This window comes from Pseudorca crassidens, chromosome 9 (genome assembly GCF_039906515.1).
Source record: "Pseudorca crassidens isolate mPseCra1 chromosome 9, mPseCra1.hap1, whole genome shotgun sequence".
Taxonomy (NCBI): domain Eukaryota; kingdom Metazoa; phylum Chordata; class Mammalia; order Artiodactyla; family Delphinidae; genus Pseudorca; species Pseudorca crassidens.
Genome location: NC_090304.1, coordinates 103,905,467 through 103,920,123, shown reverse-complemented (window position 1 = coordinate 103,920,123; position 14,657 = coordinate 103,905,467).

Below are 14,657 nucleotides of genomic sequence, written 5' to 3'. Positions count from 1 at the left end.
TCAGTACATTTAGGTCTATCTTAATGCTAACAGCTCAATAGTTTCATTGTATATTTGTATCATAAATTTAATAACATATTTAGCCAGCTCCCTATTGCTGAAATCTGTTTTTCCCCCAGTTTATCTCAATTACCAAAAATACTTAGTGAAGGTCCTTCCAGGGACCTTCAGTGATTAAAGTAGGTATAGAGTAATTCCAAATAAAAAAAATAAAATAAATTAATAAAATAAAAAAATTAAATTAAAAAAAAGAAAAGGCAGAAAGCAACAATGACCAAATGCAAGGATCTTCTCAACTCATTTCTGGTGACAATTGGAATAGAAATATAAGTCTGAAGAACATTTAAGTGAATTGTTCCAAAACAAACATTATCAGATTTGAAAATGAAATAAATTTTGTAGATGAGAGAGAATTCAGATAGCTCTCTTCCCTACTAGAAAACTAAAACAATTTCAACACAGAAGAATAACAAAAATAATAAATTGCTAAGCAACAGAGATCCTGTTTACATGCAAATATTGATAGTAATAACAAAAAAGAAACTGCATGAATAACACAGGAAATATGATCTGAAAGCAAGATTGCCTATAATAAAATATTTGGCCTTTGTTTTGGTCTAGTTTGGTTTTCCACAACAAGTCAACACCTATTTATGTTGACACCATCTGAATTAGTCTGCCCCAAAGCCAACCTGACATTTAGCAATCTGCCATCTGTCTAAAAAGGAAGTCTATCTTGACAAAGACAAAGACCAAAAAGGTGTTTTTGTGTCAGCTTATCTTTACAAAGGACCTTAACAAGAAGGCCAGCTTTGTGGTACTTCAGACATTTCTTATTAACTCTCAAAATCTAAGGAACATTGGAGCATTAAATGTTTCTCCTGTGATATTGGTCCTTTAAGCTATATTGTTTTACTTTTTTATTAGGATGGACTTTTTACCTTCCAGGGGAATGCACAGAGGCTAAGTCACTTATCCTAAATAAATTTATGTATTAATTTTGGAATAGACTTACTCTGCTGGTCTAAGACAACTACTTAGGGCTCTAGTATTTAGGATGCTGCTGTTACTGATAAAAAAAAATTACAGGAACATTTATGCATCATAACATCCATTCATGTACCAGTGTGAAACCTTGAGGTTAGCTGGCCCTGACTCAATTCACACCTGAATTTTTTTTTTATCTTTAACAGTATTTCTGTTCTCCACCCACCACTACACTGAAAACTTTTTGAAGGAAAAGAAGACAAACTTTACAAAATTATTTTAATCCATATATTGCCATGCTTTGCAAATTATTGGTATAAATGTTTGTTGACTAAATCCTCAGATTATTGACTAACCTCCTAGTGCACTGAATACATTGTGTCTCATTCATAGATATATTCATATATCTATGGGTCCACTTATTCAGGGTTTTTTGTTTGTTTGTTTCAATAGCAAATACTACAGTGCTACACAATCCATGGTTGGTTGAATCTGTGGATGTGAAACCACAGGTATAGGGGAACCAGGGATACGGAGGAATCTGGCATACGGAGGGCTGACTATAAGTTATACAGGATTTTCAACAGCTGGAAGTTGGGTGCCTCTAACTCCTGCATTGTTCAAGGGTCAACTGTATAAATACTTTATTTTCTATACTTGATTATTTTAAGAGTAGTTTTCAGTTCACAGGAAAATTGAGAGGAAGGCATAGAGATTTCCCTGTACCCACTCATGCAGAGCCTCACCCTTTATCAACCTCTCCCACCAGAATGATTCATCAGTTACAGTTGATACACTTACGTAGACACATCATAATTACCCAAATTCCACAACTTACATTCCAGTTTTCTCCTGGTGTTATACATTTTATAGGTTTGGGGAAGTGTATAATGACATGTCCTTCTTTGTGGTATTTCCACTACCCTAAAACTCCTCTGTGCTCTGAGTGTTTATCCCTCCACCTACCCCCAAGCCCTGACAACCACTGATCTTTTTATTGTCTCCATCATTTTGCCTTTCCCAGAATGTCATATAGTTGGAATCATACGGTATGTAGCCTTCTCAGATTGGCTTCTTTCAGTTAGTGATATGCATTTAAGGTTCTTCCATGTCTCTTCATGGCTTGATAGCTCATTTCTTTCTAGTGATGAATAATATTTTATTGTCTGGAAGTATCAGTTTATTTATCCACTTATCTACTAAAGAACATCTTGGATGCTTCCAGGTTTTGGCAATTATGAATAAAGATGTTGTAAACATCCATGTGCAGGATTTTGTAAGGCATAAGTTTTCAACTCTTTTGGATAAATACCAAGCAGTGTGATTGCTGGATCATATGGTAAGTATATGTTTAGTTTTATAAGAAACCTCCAAAATGTTCTCCAAAGTAGCCGTGCCATTTTGCATCCCCACCAGCCATGAATGAGAGTTCCTGCTGCTCCACATCCTTGACAGCATTTGGTATTGTCAGTGTTTTGGATTTTGGTCAATCTAATAGCTGTGTAATCATATCTCATTGTTGTTTTAATTTTGCATTTCTCTGATGACATATGATGTGGAGTATCTTTCTATATACTTATTTGCCATCTGTATATCTTCTTTGATGAGGTATCTTTTACAGTCTTTAGCCCATTAAAATCTTTTTTTCTTATTATTGAGCTTTAAAAGATCTTTGTATATTTTGGATAGCAGTCTTTTAACAGATGTGCATACCTAGAGTCTTAAATGGGCTCCTTCATTTTTTTTTAAATTATAACTTTATAAAATTTTCCACATGGTCAATCCAACCTGAAAAGGTTACAGCTTCAATTTCCCTCCTGAAGATCCTCCTTATAGAAATCACAGTCCTCTGGTTTTAACTTAGACTGGCCTTTTTTAAAGGCCTATTGCACAGCTCCTATCCTGGTACTTTACGTAGATATAATTTTTACCAATTTTAGACTCTCTCTTACTGCTCATCTATGATGGATGAACACCTTTATTCACTTTCTTCATATGGTCTCTTATTTTGATGGGTCATATTTTCATCAACTTTTCCAGAAAAGCAAGAATGGGAATTAGGCTTTTGCTTTAAAATTTTTTTGTTTGTTTTTAGACTTTCTTTTTTTTTTAATGTGTGAAAACATTGCTCTTATGCTCTCAGATGTGTTAGGGTAGTGATTATAAAATTTTAGCCTAAAAATCAGTTTTACTGAAAATCTTGAAGACCTTGTTCTAATTCCTTTTAGCTTACAGTAGTGCTACTGAGAAGTCTGAAGATATTTTCAGTTCTGATTCTCAGATTGTGGCTCTTTTTTCTTCATTTATTTTCTTTCTTTGTAAGATTTTAGAACTTCTCTTTATCCCTGGTATACTGAAATTCCATAATAATATACAATGGTTTGGATGTTTAAAAAATAGTTTGCTGGGTGTTTAATGTCACCTTTCAATCAAGTGACAAATATTCTTGAATTACAGAAAAAAACACTTGTAGCATTTCTCATACTTTTTCCATTTTTCCCTGAAAATCCTATTGGTTCTCAATAGGATATTGTGAATTGATACTCCAATTTTTTTTCATCTTTCCAATTCCATTTTCCTAGTATCAATTTGCCTAGTGAGATCTCAAACTCATATATAATAATTTTCCAGGATATTTATTTATTTATTTATTTTCTTTCCTTTTTTTTTTTGAATTTTATTTTATTTATTTTTTTTACAGCAGGTTCTTATTAGATATCCATTTTATACATATTAGTGTGTATATGTCAATCCCAATCTTCCAATTCATTACACCACTACCACCCCTGTCACTTTCCCCCCTTGGTGTCCATACGTTTGTGCTCTACATCTGTGTCTCTATTTCTGCCCTGCAAACCAGTTCTTCTGTACCATTTTTCTAGGTTCCACATACATGCATTACTATATGATATTTGTTTTTCTTTTTCTGACTTACTTCAACCTGTATGAAAGTCTCTAGATCCGTCCACGTCTCTACAAATGACCCAATTTTTATCCTTTTTATGGCTGAATAATATTCTATTGTATATATGTACCACATCTTCTTTATCCATTCGTCTGTCAGTGGGCATTTAGGTTGTTTCCATGACCTGGCTATTGTAAATAGTGCTGCAATGAACATTGGGGTGCATGTGTCTTTTTGAATTATAGTTTTCTCTGGGTATATGCCCAGTAGTGGGATTTCTGGATCATATGGTAATTCTACTTTTAGTTTTTTAAGGAACCTCCATACTGTTCTCCATAGTTGTTATATCAATTTACATTCCCACCAACAGTGCAAGAGGGTTCCCTTTTCTCCACACCTTCTCCAGCATTTGTTGTTTGTAGATTTTCTGATGATGGCCATTCTAACTGGTGTGAGGGGATACCTCACTCTAGTTTTGATTTGCATTTCTCTAATAATTAGTGATGTTGAGCAGCTTTTCATGTGCTTCTTGGCCATCTGTATGTCTTCTTTGGAGAAATGTCTATTTAGGTCTTCTGCCCATTTTTGGATTGGGTTTGTTTTTTTAATATTGAGCTGCATGAGCTGTTTATATATTTTGGAGATTAATCCTTTGTCCATTGATTCATTTGCAAATATTTTCTCCCATTCTGAGGGTTGTCTTTTCATCTTGTTTGTAGTTTCCTTTGCTTTGCAAAAGCTTTTAAGTTTCATTAGGTCCCATTTGTTTATTTTTGTTTTTATTTCCATTACTCTAGGAGGTGGATCAAAAAAGATCTGGCTGTGATTTATGTCAAAGAGTGTTCTTCCTATGTTTTCCTCTATGAGTTTTATAGTGTCCAGTCTTACATTTAGGTCTCTAATCCATTTTGAGTTTATTTTTTTGTATGGTGTTAGGGAGTGTTCTAATTTCATTCTTTTACATGTAGCTGTCCAGTTTTCCCAGCACCACTTATTGAAGAGACTGTCTTTTTCTCCATTGTATATCCTTGCCTCCTTTGTCATAGATTAGTTGACCATAGGTGTGTGGGTTTATCTCTGGGCTTTCTATACTGTTCCATTGATCTATATTTCTGTTTTTGTACCAGTACCATATTGTCTTGATCACTGTAGCTTTGTAGTATAGTCTGAAGTCAGGGAGTCTGATTCCTCCAGCTCTGTTTTTTCCCCTCAAGACTGCTTTGGCTATTTGGGGTCTTTCGTGTCTCCAAACAAATTGTGAAATTTTTTGTTCTAGTTCTGTGAAAAATGCAATTGATAGTTTGATAGGGATTGCATTGAATCTGTAGATTGCTTTGGGTAGTATAGTCATTTTCACAATATTGATTCTTCCAATCCAAGAACATGGTATATCTCTCCATCTGTTTGTATCATCTTTAATTTCTTTCATCAGTGTCTTATAGTTTTCTGCATACAGGTCTTTTGTCTCCCTTGGTAGGTTTATTCCTAGGTATTTTATTCTTTTTGTTGCAGTGATGAATGGGAGTGTTTCCTTAATTTCTCTTTCAGATTTTTCATCATTAGTGTATAGGAATACAAGAGATTTCTGTGCATTAATTTTGTATCCTGCAACTTCAGCAAATTCATTGATTAGCTCTAGTAGTTTTCTGGTAGCATCTTTAGGATTCTCTATGTATAGTATCATGTCATCTTCAAAAAATGACAGTTTTACTTTTTTTCCAATATGTATTCTTTTATTTCTTTTTCTTCTCTGATTGCCATGGCTAGAACTTCCAAAACTATGTTGAATAATAGTGGTGAGAATGGACATCCTTGTCTTGTTCCTTATCTTAGAGGAAATGTTTTCAGTTTTTAACCATTGAGATTGTTTGCTGTGGGTTTGTCATATATGGCCTTTATTATGTTGAGGTAGGTTCCCTCTATGCCCACTTTCTGGAGAGTTTTTTCATAAATGGTGTTGAATTTTGTCAAAAGCTTTTTCTGCATCTATTGAGGTGATCATATGGTTTTTATTCTTTAATTTGTTAATATGGTGTATCACATTAATTGATTTGTGTATATTGAAGAATCCTTGCATCCCTGGGATAAATCCCACTTGATCATGGTGTATGATCCTTTTAATGTGTTGTTGTATTCTGTTTGGTGGTATTTTGTTGAGGATTTTTGCATATATTCATCAGTGATATTGGTCTGTAATTTTTTTTAATGTTGAATTTTCAAGAGTTCTTTCTTATTCTCTGATAGTCTTTGTTTTATCATATTCTACTTTGTATCATGGATGCCATTCTCCTCTCAAACCTCTGAGGAAAATCTTCTGAGGCTAGATTTTTGGTTTGAGTTTCATGGAGCTTACATTTTTGTGTGTATAGGGGCAGAGAGGCAATAAACAAAATACATAATAATATTCAAAATATGAGAACATATACCTAGGTGCTAGATTTATATATTATAACTAGTATAACAGTGACAAGTGCTATGATGTAAAATTAATGAGATGAGATGGTAAGATGAAAAATTGGTCTCCTGCATAATAACATGAGGAGTTCCATCGACCCATACCTCAGTGAATGTTGTGAAAATTATAAAAAAGAGCCATTTAAGACCTATGATGTTTGCCCTAAAAGCAAAGAGAAAATGAAGGAAAAACATCTAAGAAAATCTATAAAAATTCTGTAAGAAAGACAAGAGCCTGTTTTTTTTGTTTTTGTTTTTGTTTTTTTTTGTGGTACTCGGGTCTCTCACTGTTGTGGCCTCTCCTGTTGCAGAGCACAGGCTCCGGATGCACAGGCTCAGTGGCCATGGCTCACGGGCCCAGCCACTCCGTGGCATGTGGGATCTTCCCGGACCGGGAAGACCCGTGTCCCCTGCATGGGCAGGCAGACTCTCAACCACTGTGCCACCAGGGAAGCCTCAAGAGACTTTTATTTTTCTTGTTTTAAAATTTTTATTTTATATTGGGCATAGTTGATTAACAATGTTGTTAGTTTCAGTTGTACAGCAAAGTGATTCAATTATACATATACATGTGTCTATTCTTCTTCAAATTCTTTTTTGGAACCAAGGCTGCTCCTTCTCTTCCACCTTCCTGCCTGGTGAGGTGGAGATTCTGCTCCAGACTTCTGCAGCCAAGAATACAGGGCTCCTTCTTGACCCAGCTGTCAGCCAAAGGGCTTTATGCCAAGAGAAGTAGGACTTCAGAATTTCTCATCCTGATACTCGCTGCCCGTTGCTGAGGCTATGTTCTTGGTGCATAGTTGAGAGACGGGGGCTTCCTCCTTCTTCTCAACTTCCACTTGTGAAATGAAGGCTCTGCACTGCACATCACATACTGATAATCCTGGGGCCCTGATACTCCTTCCCTTCGTTTTTGAAGCAGTGGATCCGTGCCAGGAGAGGCAAGTTGAGAAGATCTCAGGCTGCTGCCTCTTTCTCCACTGAGTTTTCAGCTCTTGGAAAGAAACTGTCACTCAGAGAAAAGACTGCATATTCTCCACCCCCGGCTCCAGAGTCCTGGCTCAGAGATTTTTGTCAGGGGGAAGAAGCAGACCATAAATCAGATAGCTCTTGATCTTTTCCCAAAGGAACTGACTTCATTTGCAAATGAGGATAAAACAGTTTAATCCTGAAGGCACTCTCAGGACCAGTGGCAGTGTGGTGAAAGGCAGTTGGAAGGACATTCATGTATCTGATGAAGATACAACCCTAGACTGTAGGCTGACTAGTTTGCAGTAGAGAAACTGGGAATCAAACAGCTGGGAGGAGCCCTCCTGGCACCAGAACAAATATAAAACACTGACCTCAGAAACTATTCTTTCCAAAGGGCCACCCTTTGATTGGATTAATTTACAGAGAAATATTTACTCCAGAACATTGTTGAAGATAATAAAACCGTCAGCTGGCAATTAGTGAAGTTTAACAGCAGAGTGTGGTCAGGGAAAGAGATTAAGAGAACCCTCCCAGTACCACTGCCACCCCAGGGTGACTGTGGGCATACCCAAAACTGCACCTCCCTGAGAAACAATATCAGAGCCCTAGCACTATGGGGACGAGGAATAACTCTATTATGTATGTATATAATGTACTCTTAGGCCTACAGTATATAGAATTGCAACATATGTGTAATACTTTTGCCAATAATGATACAAAGGAAGTGGGTGGGAGCAAAGTGGTAATGGACTATGGAAACAGTGACAGATGGTAAACTAATAATTATAACAATATATTTTGGGGTTTGTAACATTAATATATATAATATTTTATTTATAGCTTATATATTATTTATCATACATAATGCATCATTATATATAATATAATACAACAAAAAGAAGAAGAAGTAGAGACATATAGGGGTAATGAACCAACATATCACTGGAATTAAGCTAATATAAATGTGTAGCTGATTATTATAATTTAATACATGTATAGTGAACTTAAGAGCAACCACTAAGAAAACCCAAAATATATTGAAAAAATTGTAATTGGAATTAAAATACTATGCTAAAAAATATTTACTCAATGTAACATAAAGCAGCAAATTAGAAACAGGAAACAAAAAAGGCATGCAACAGTTAGAAGACAAAAAGTGAAATGGCTGACATAAATCCAACTATATCAATAATAACATGAATGTGAATAAGTTAAACAATCCAATTAGAAGGCAGGGACTGTTAGACTAAATGAAAAATATGATCCAACTCTATGTTGTCTCCAGGATACACACTTTAGATTCAAGGACACAAATAGATTTAATGTAAAAGGATAGAAAAAGACATATAATTCAAACAGCAATCACAGGAAAGCTGGACTGCCCATACTGTTATCAGCCAAATAGACTTTAAAATGAAAAATGTCACAAGAGATAAGGAGTAATATTTTATAATAAAAATGTGTCATTTCATCAGCAAGATATAACAATTATAAACACATATGTATTTAATAACAGAGCACCAAAATACATGAAGCAAAACCAGACAGAAGTGAAGGGAAACATGGATGATTCAAGAATAATAGTTAGAAACTTCAGTACTCCACTTTCAATAATGGATAGAACAACAAGAAAAAAAATCAGCAAATGAATAGAAGACTTAACAACACTATAAACTAACTGGACCTAACAGATATCCATAGAACACACTACTCAACAATAATAGAATGTACTTTCTTCTTAAGTGAACATGCATCATTCTACAGGATAGACCATATGATATATCATAAACCAAACCTCAATAAATTTAAAAGAATAGGAATAATACAAATCTCTGACAACAACTGAATGAAATTAGAAAAACGGGAAAATACGGGTAACCCATGTGAAAATTGAATAATATATTTCTCAATACCCAATGGAAAAAGAAAAAAATCAAAAGAGAAATCAGAAAATACTTCGTGATGAATGGAAATAAGGATACAATGTACCAGAACTTATGGGATGCAGCTAAAGCAGTGCTTAAGGGAAAGTTATTGCTGTGAAATCTTTTGGTAAGAAAAAAGAAAGATCTCAAATCAATAATCAAAACGTTTACATGGTTCTTCCCTGGTGGCACAGTGATTGAGAGACTGCCTGCTGATGCAGGGGACACAGGTTTGTGCCCCAATCCGGGAAGATCCCACATGCTACAGAGTGGCTAGGCCTGTGAGCCGTGGCTGCTGAGCCTGCGTGTCCAGAGCCTGTGCTCCGCAACGGGAGAGGTCACAACAGTGAGAGGCCCACGTACCACAAAAAAAAAAACAAACAACAACAAAAAAACTTTCCCATGAATTCACCTGGAATGGAATAGCAAACTAAATATAAATCCAGAGAAAGAAGAAAATAATAAAGATTAGAGCAGAAATTAATAAAAAAGAATAGAAAACAATAGAAATCAATAAACCCAAAAGCTGTTTTTTTGAAAAGCTCAACAAAATTGACGAGCCTTTAACTAGCTTGACCAAGAAAAAAAGGAGAAAAAAAGAGACTCAAATTGACACAATCAGAACTGAAAGGGGACATAGCTACTGACCTTAGAAAAATAAAAAGTATTATAAAGGAATACTATGAACCATCATACAATAATATATAAAATGAATTAGATGAAATGGACAAATGCCTAAAAATACACAAACTACCGAAACTGACTCAAGAAGAAACAAACAGTCTGAATAGACCTATGACAAGTAAAGAGACTGAAGTATGAAAAACAAAACAAGCAAACAAACAAAAAACTACCCACAAAGTGAAGCCCTGGACCAAATAGCTTTACCATTGCATTCTACCAAACATTAAAAGAAGAATTAATTTCTATTCTTCACAAACTCTTCCCAAAAATGGAAGAGAAGGAAAGACTTCCCGACTCATTCTATTACCTTCATGCCAAAACTAGTCAAAGACATCACAAGAAAAGAAAACAACAGAACAATATCTCTTATGAATATGGAGGAAACAACTTAAGCAAAATATTTTCAAACCAAATCCAGCATCATATAAAAGGAAATTTTCACCTTGACCAAGTGGGATTTATCTTAGTGATGCAAGGTTGATTTATAATCTGAAAGATCTATTCATTTAATACATCTTGTTAGTCGAACAGAAAACAGAAATTACATGACTATCTCAATAGATGCAGAAAAAGATTTAACAAGATCCAAAACTCTTTTGTGATAAAAAAAAAATAACAAACTAAGAATATAAGGAAACTGCTTCAACCTGATAAAGAGCATCTTTGAAAAACACACAACTAACATTGTACTTAATGGTGAAAGATTGGACAGTTTATCTCTAAGCTTGGGTAAAAGAAGAATGTCTGCTTTCACTACTTCTGTTCAACATTATATTGGGAGTTCTAGCCAGATAAATTAGTCAAGGGAAACAAAAAACAATCAAATTTGAAAAGAACTAAAACTAGTTCTATTCGCGGATGGCCTGATGCTATATATAGAAAATCCTTACAAATCTACTAAAAACTATTAGAACTAATAAAGGAGTTTGGCAAGGTTGCAGGATACAAGACCAATATACAATATTTAATTCCTTCTTTTTTTTTTTTTTTTTTTGCGGTCCGCGGGCCTCTCACTGTTGTGGCCTCTCCCATTGCAGAGCACAGGCTCTGGATGCGCAGGCTCAGTGGCCATGGCTCACGGGCCCAGCCGCTCCGCGGCATGTGGGATCCTCCCGGACCGGGGCACGAACCCATGTCCCCTGCATCGGCAGGTGGACTCTCAACCACTGCGCCACCAGGGAAACCCTAATTCCTTTTTAATACACTCACTTTGAACAACAAATAAAATAAATCAATTCCATTAACAATAGTATCAAAAATAATAGGACATTTAATGAAACAAGTGCAGAAGTTACATTCTGAAAACTATTTGTTTAAAGAAATATCTAAATAAATGGGAAAACATTTTCACAGATTAGAAGACTTAACATTGTTACGATGGCAATTCTCTTCAAACTGATCTACAGATTCAATACTATTTCTACCATAATCCAATCTGACTTCTTTGTAGAAATTGATAAACTAATTACAAAATTCATATGAAATTGCAAGAGTTGTGGAAAAGCTAAAACAATTCTAAAAAAGAAGAGGAAAATAGGAGGACTCACATTTCCTAGTTTCAAAACTCATACAGAGCATCAGGAATCAAGACAGTGTGTACTGGCACAAGAATATATATATATATATATATATATATATATATATATATAATAGAATTGACAGTTCAGAAACTAAACCATACATCTATGGTCAACTGATTTTCAGTAAGGATCCCCAAAACTATTTATACTGAATAAAGTTTGACAATTGTTCACACCATATACAAAAATTAACTCAAAATGAATAAAAACCTTCAATGTAAGAGCAAGAACTATAAAACTCTTCAAAGAAAACAGGGATAAATCTTTGTAATGGATTTGCAAAGGATTCATAAGCATAACAATAAAAGCATAAGCAGCAAAAGAAAAAAAAATAGATAAATCAGACTTGATCAAAACAAAACTTGTGCTTCAAAGGGCACCACCAAGAAAGTGAAAAGACAACCCACAGAATGGGAGAAAATATTTGCAGATCATATATCTGATTAGGGACTTGTATGTAGAAGATATATAAAATCTCTAAAAGTTCAATAACAAAAATATAATTAACCCAATTTAGGGCTTCCCTGGTGGCGCAGTGTTTGAGAGTCCGCCTGCCGATGCAGGGGATGTGGGTTCGTGCCCCTGTCCGGGAAGATCCCACATGCCACGGAGCGGTTGAGCCCGTGAGCCATGGCCGCTGAGCCTGCGCGTCCGGAGCCTGTGCTCTGCAACGGGAGAGGCCACAACAGTGAGAGGCCCGTGTATGGCAAAAAAAATAAAAATAAAAATAATTAACCCAATTTAAAAAAAATGGGTAAAGAATCTGAATAGACATTTCTCCTAGGAAGATATTTAAATAATGGATAAGTATATGCCATGAGAACATGCAAAGAGCTGAACATTATTAGCTATCAGGAAAATGCAAATCAAAACCACAATGAGTTACCACTTTACACCCACTAGGATGGCTGGAATAAAAATGAAACTTGAATACATTATGCTATGTGAAAAAAAGTCAGTCACAAAAGGCCACATATTATATGATCTCATTCTTATGAAAGTCCAGAACAGAAAAATCTATAGAGACAGAAAGCAGATGCACAGTTACTGAGGGCTGGGTCAGGGGAGGTGGGGAGGTAAGAGAGTGATATTTAAAGGGTACAGAGCTTCTTTTTGAGGTAATGAAACATTCAGAATTGACTGTGATGATGGTTACACATATTTGTGAATATATTAAAAATTATTTAGTGGCACCTTTTGATAGAATGGAGTTTCCTCAAGAAATTGCAAATAGAACTACCATTTGATCCACCAGTCCCACTACTGGGTATATAGCCAAAGGAAATAAAATCACAATATCGAGATATCTGCACTTCTCATGTTCATTGCAGCATTATTCAAAATCGCCAATGTACGGAAACAGCCTTAGTGTCTGTCAATAGATGAATAAAGAAAGTGTGAAACATATATATCTCACATTATACTTATGTATATATGAATATTATTCAGCTGTAAAAATGAAAGGAGTCCTGTCATGTGAAAACATGGGTGAAACCAGAGTATATTATGCTAAGTAAAATTAGCCAGACTGGGAAAGACAAATACTATATAATCTCATTTATATGTCAAATCTAAAAGGGTAGAGCTCATAGAAACAGGGAGTGCAGCAGTGGCTCTCAGGGCTGTGGCATGGGGAAAATGGAAGGAGGTTGGTCAAAGGGTACACACTGTCAGAAGATGAATCAGTTCTAGCTAACTGAGGTGCACCATGGTGAATATGGTTAACAGTGCAGTATATACTTTAAATTTGCTAAGAGAGTCAATCTTCAATGCTCTCATCACACCAGAAAAAAAACAAAAACAAAACAACTGTTAGGTGATAGAGTGTTAATTACCATTACTGTGGTAATCTTTTCACAATGTATGCATATATTAAACCATCACATGTACATCTTTAATATATACAATTTTAATTTGTCAATTATACCTTAGTAAAGCTGGAAAAAAAGAAAAAGAACAACTTTTGAAACAACAACAAAAAAAGAAAAAGGTTGAAATGAATGTGTGAAAAAGGAGTGTGAATTTGACCTGAAATTTCTGATGGTAAATCAAAAAAAATTTCTCTGACTCTCAGCATGATCTTTCGCTCTCTCTCTTGCTCTCTCTTTTCTGGTGGATTTAGGTACTTGGATTTCATCAGTCTTTTTTTTTTCTCATTTGCCTTGTGGTCTTTCTCTGCAGCAAGAACTGCCAAGTTATTTAAGGAGGAAATGCAAACTGCAGTGAATTTCCCAAGGCACAGCTCAAAGATACTTGCTGGTCCCTGTAGAGTTGGATCTCTATGAAGCCCTGTGGTATTTTAAGGTGAGAATGGGTGACACTTTGAACTTTGCAACCATAAAACTTATACTGGACTGAAGATATGGATCAGTGGAAACAACTTCCTCAGAAATTTAAATATGTCAAATATGCCAAGGGATATTTGATCATACAAGATGTGGAGTGAGGGGAACCACTAAGTGACTCATTCTGGCCATACTCTTGACTTCTTTCAAATACAGGAGGAGGCTGGAAATATCAAAGACAGCTCCAGATTAAGGACTGATCAAGAAATTCTAAAGAAAGGGGGGTGTATCCTCACCCACTGATTATTGTAACATAAATATGAAGAGCACAGAATTTGGAGTCCAAGAGATGAGAGTTCTGTGACCTTTCCAAAGTTATTTACTGCTCTGAGCCTTTGTAACATGGTTGAGAATGGAGACAATGATTTACCAATTGGAATATATTGTTGACTTGCCCAATGCAGGCAACTAGATTTGTCCAAGTGTGAGAGTGTTGGGAAGTTCTTTTGGGAGCTGATGAAATATCTTGTCTGAGTTATGTTCATTGAATGAGTTCTACTTTCTACCTCTGGTAGCTTAATTTACCTCAGAAATCAAAGTGGAGCTCTGGAAGATTTTTTCTCACTAACAGCCCTTCTAACCCCCAACCCATGCACAGATACTGAGACTAACACGCTTTGGTCCATTGTAGACTTTTCTATGCTTATAGGTGCCCAGGAGACATTAAAACAAGTATTTGATGGAGTTATTTATCCTCCAATTTCCCCAATGTATTATTTATGATTTATTTTTTATACTGAATAAAGAAATTTTAAAACTTGTTTTTATGGGCTATTTGTTGTTTCTTCCCCACCCCCACATTTTT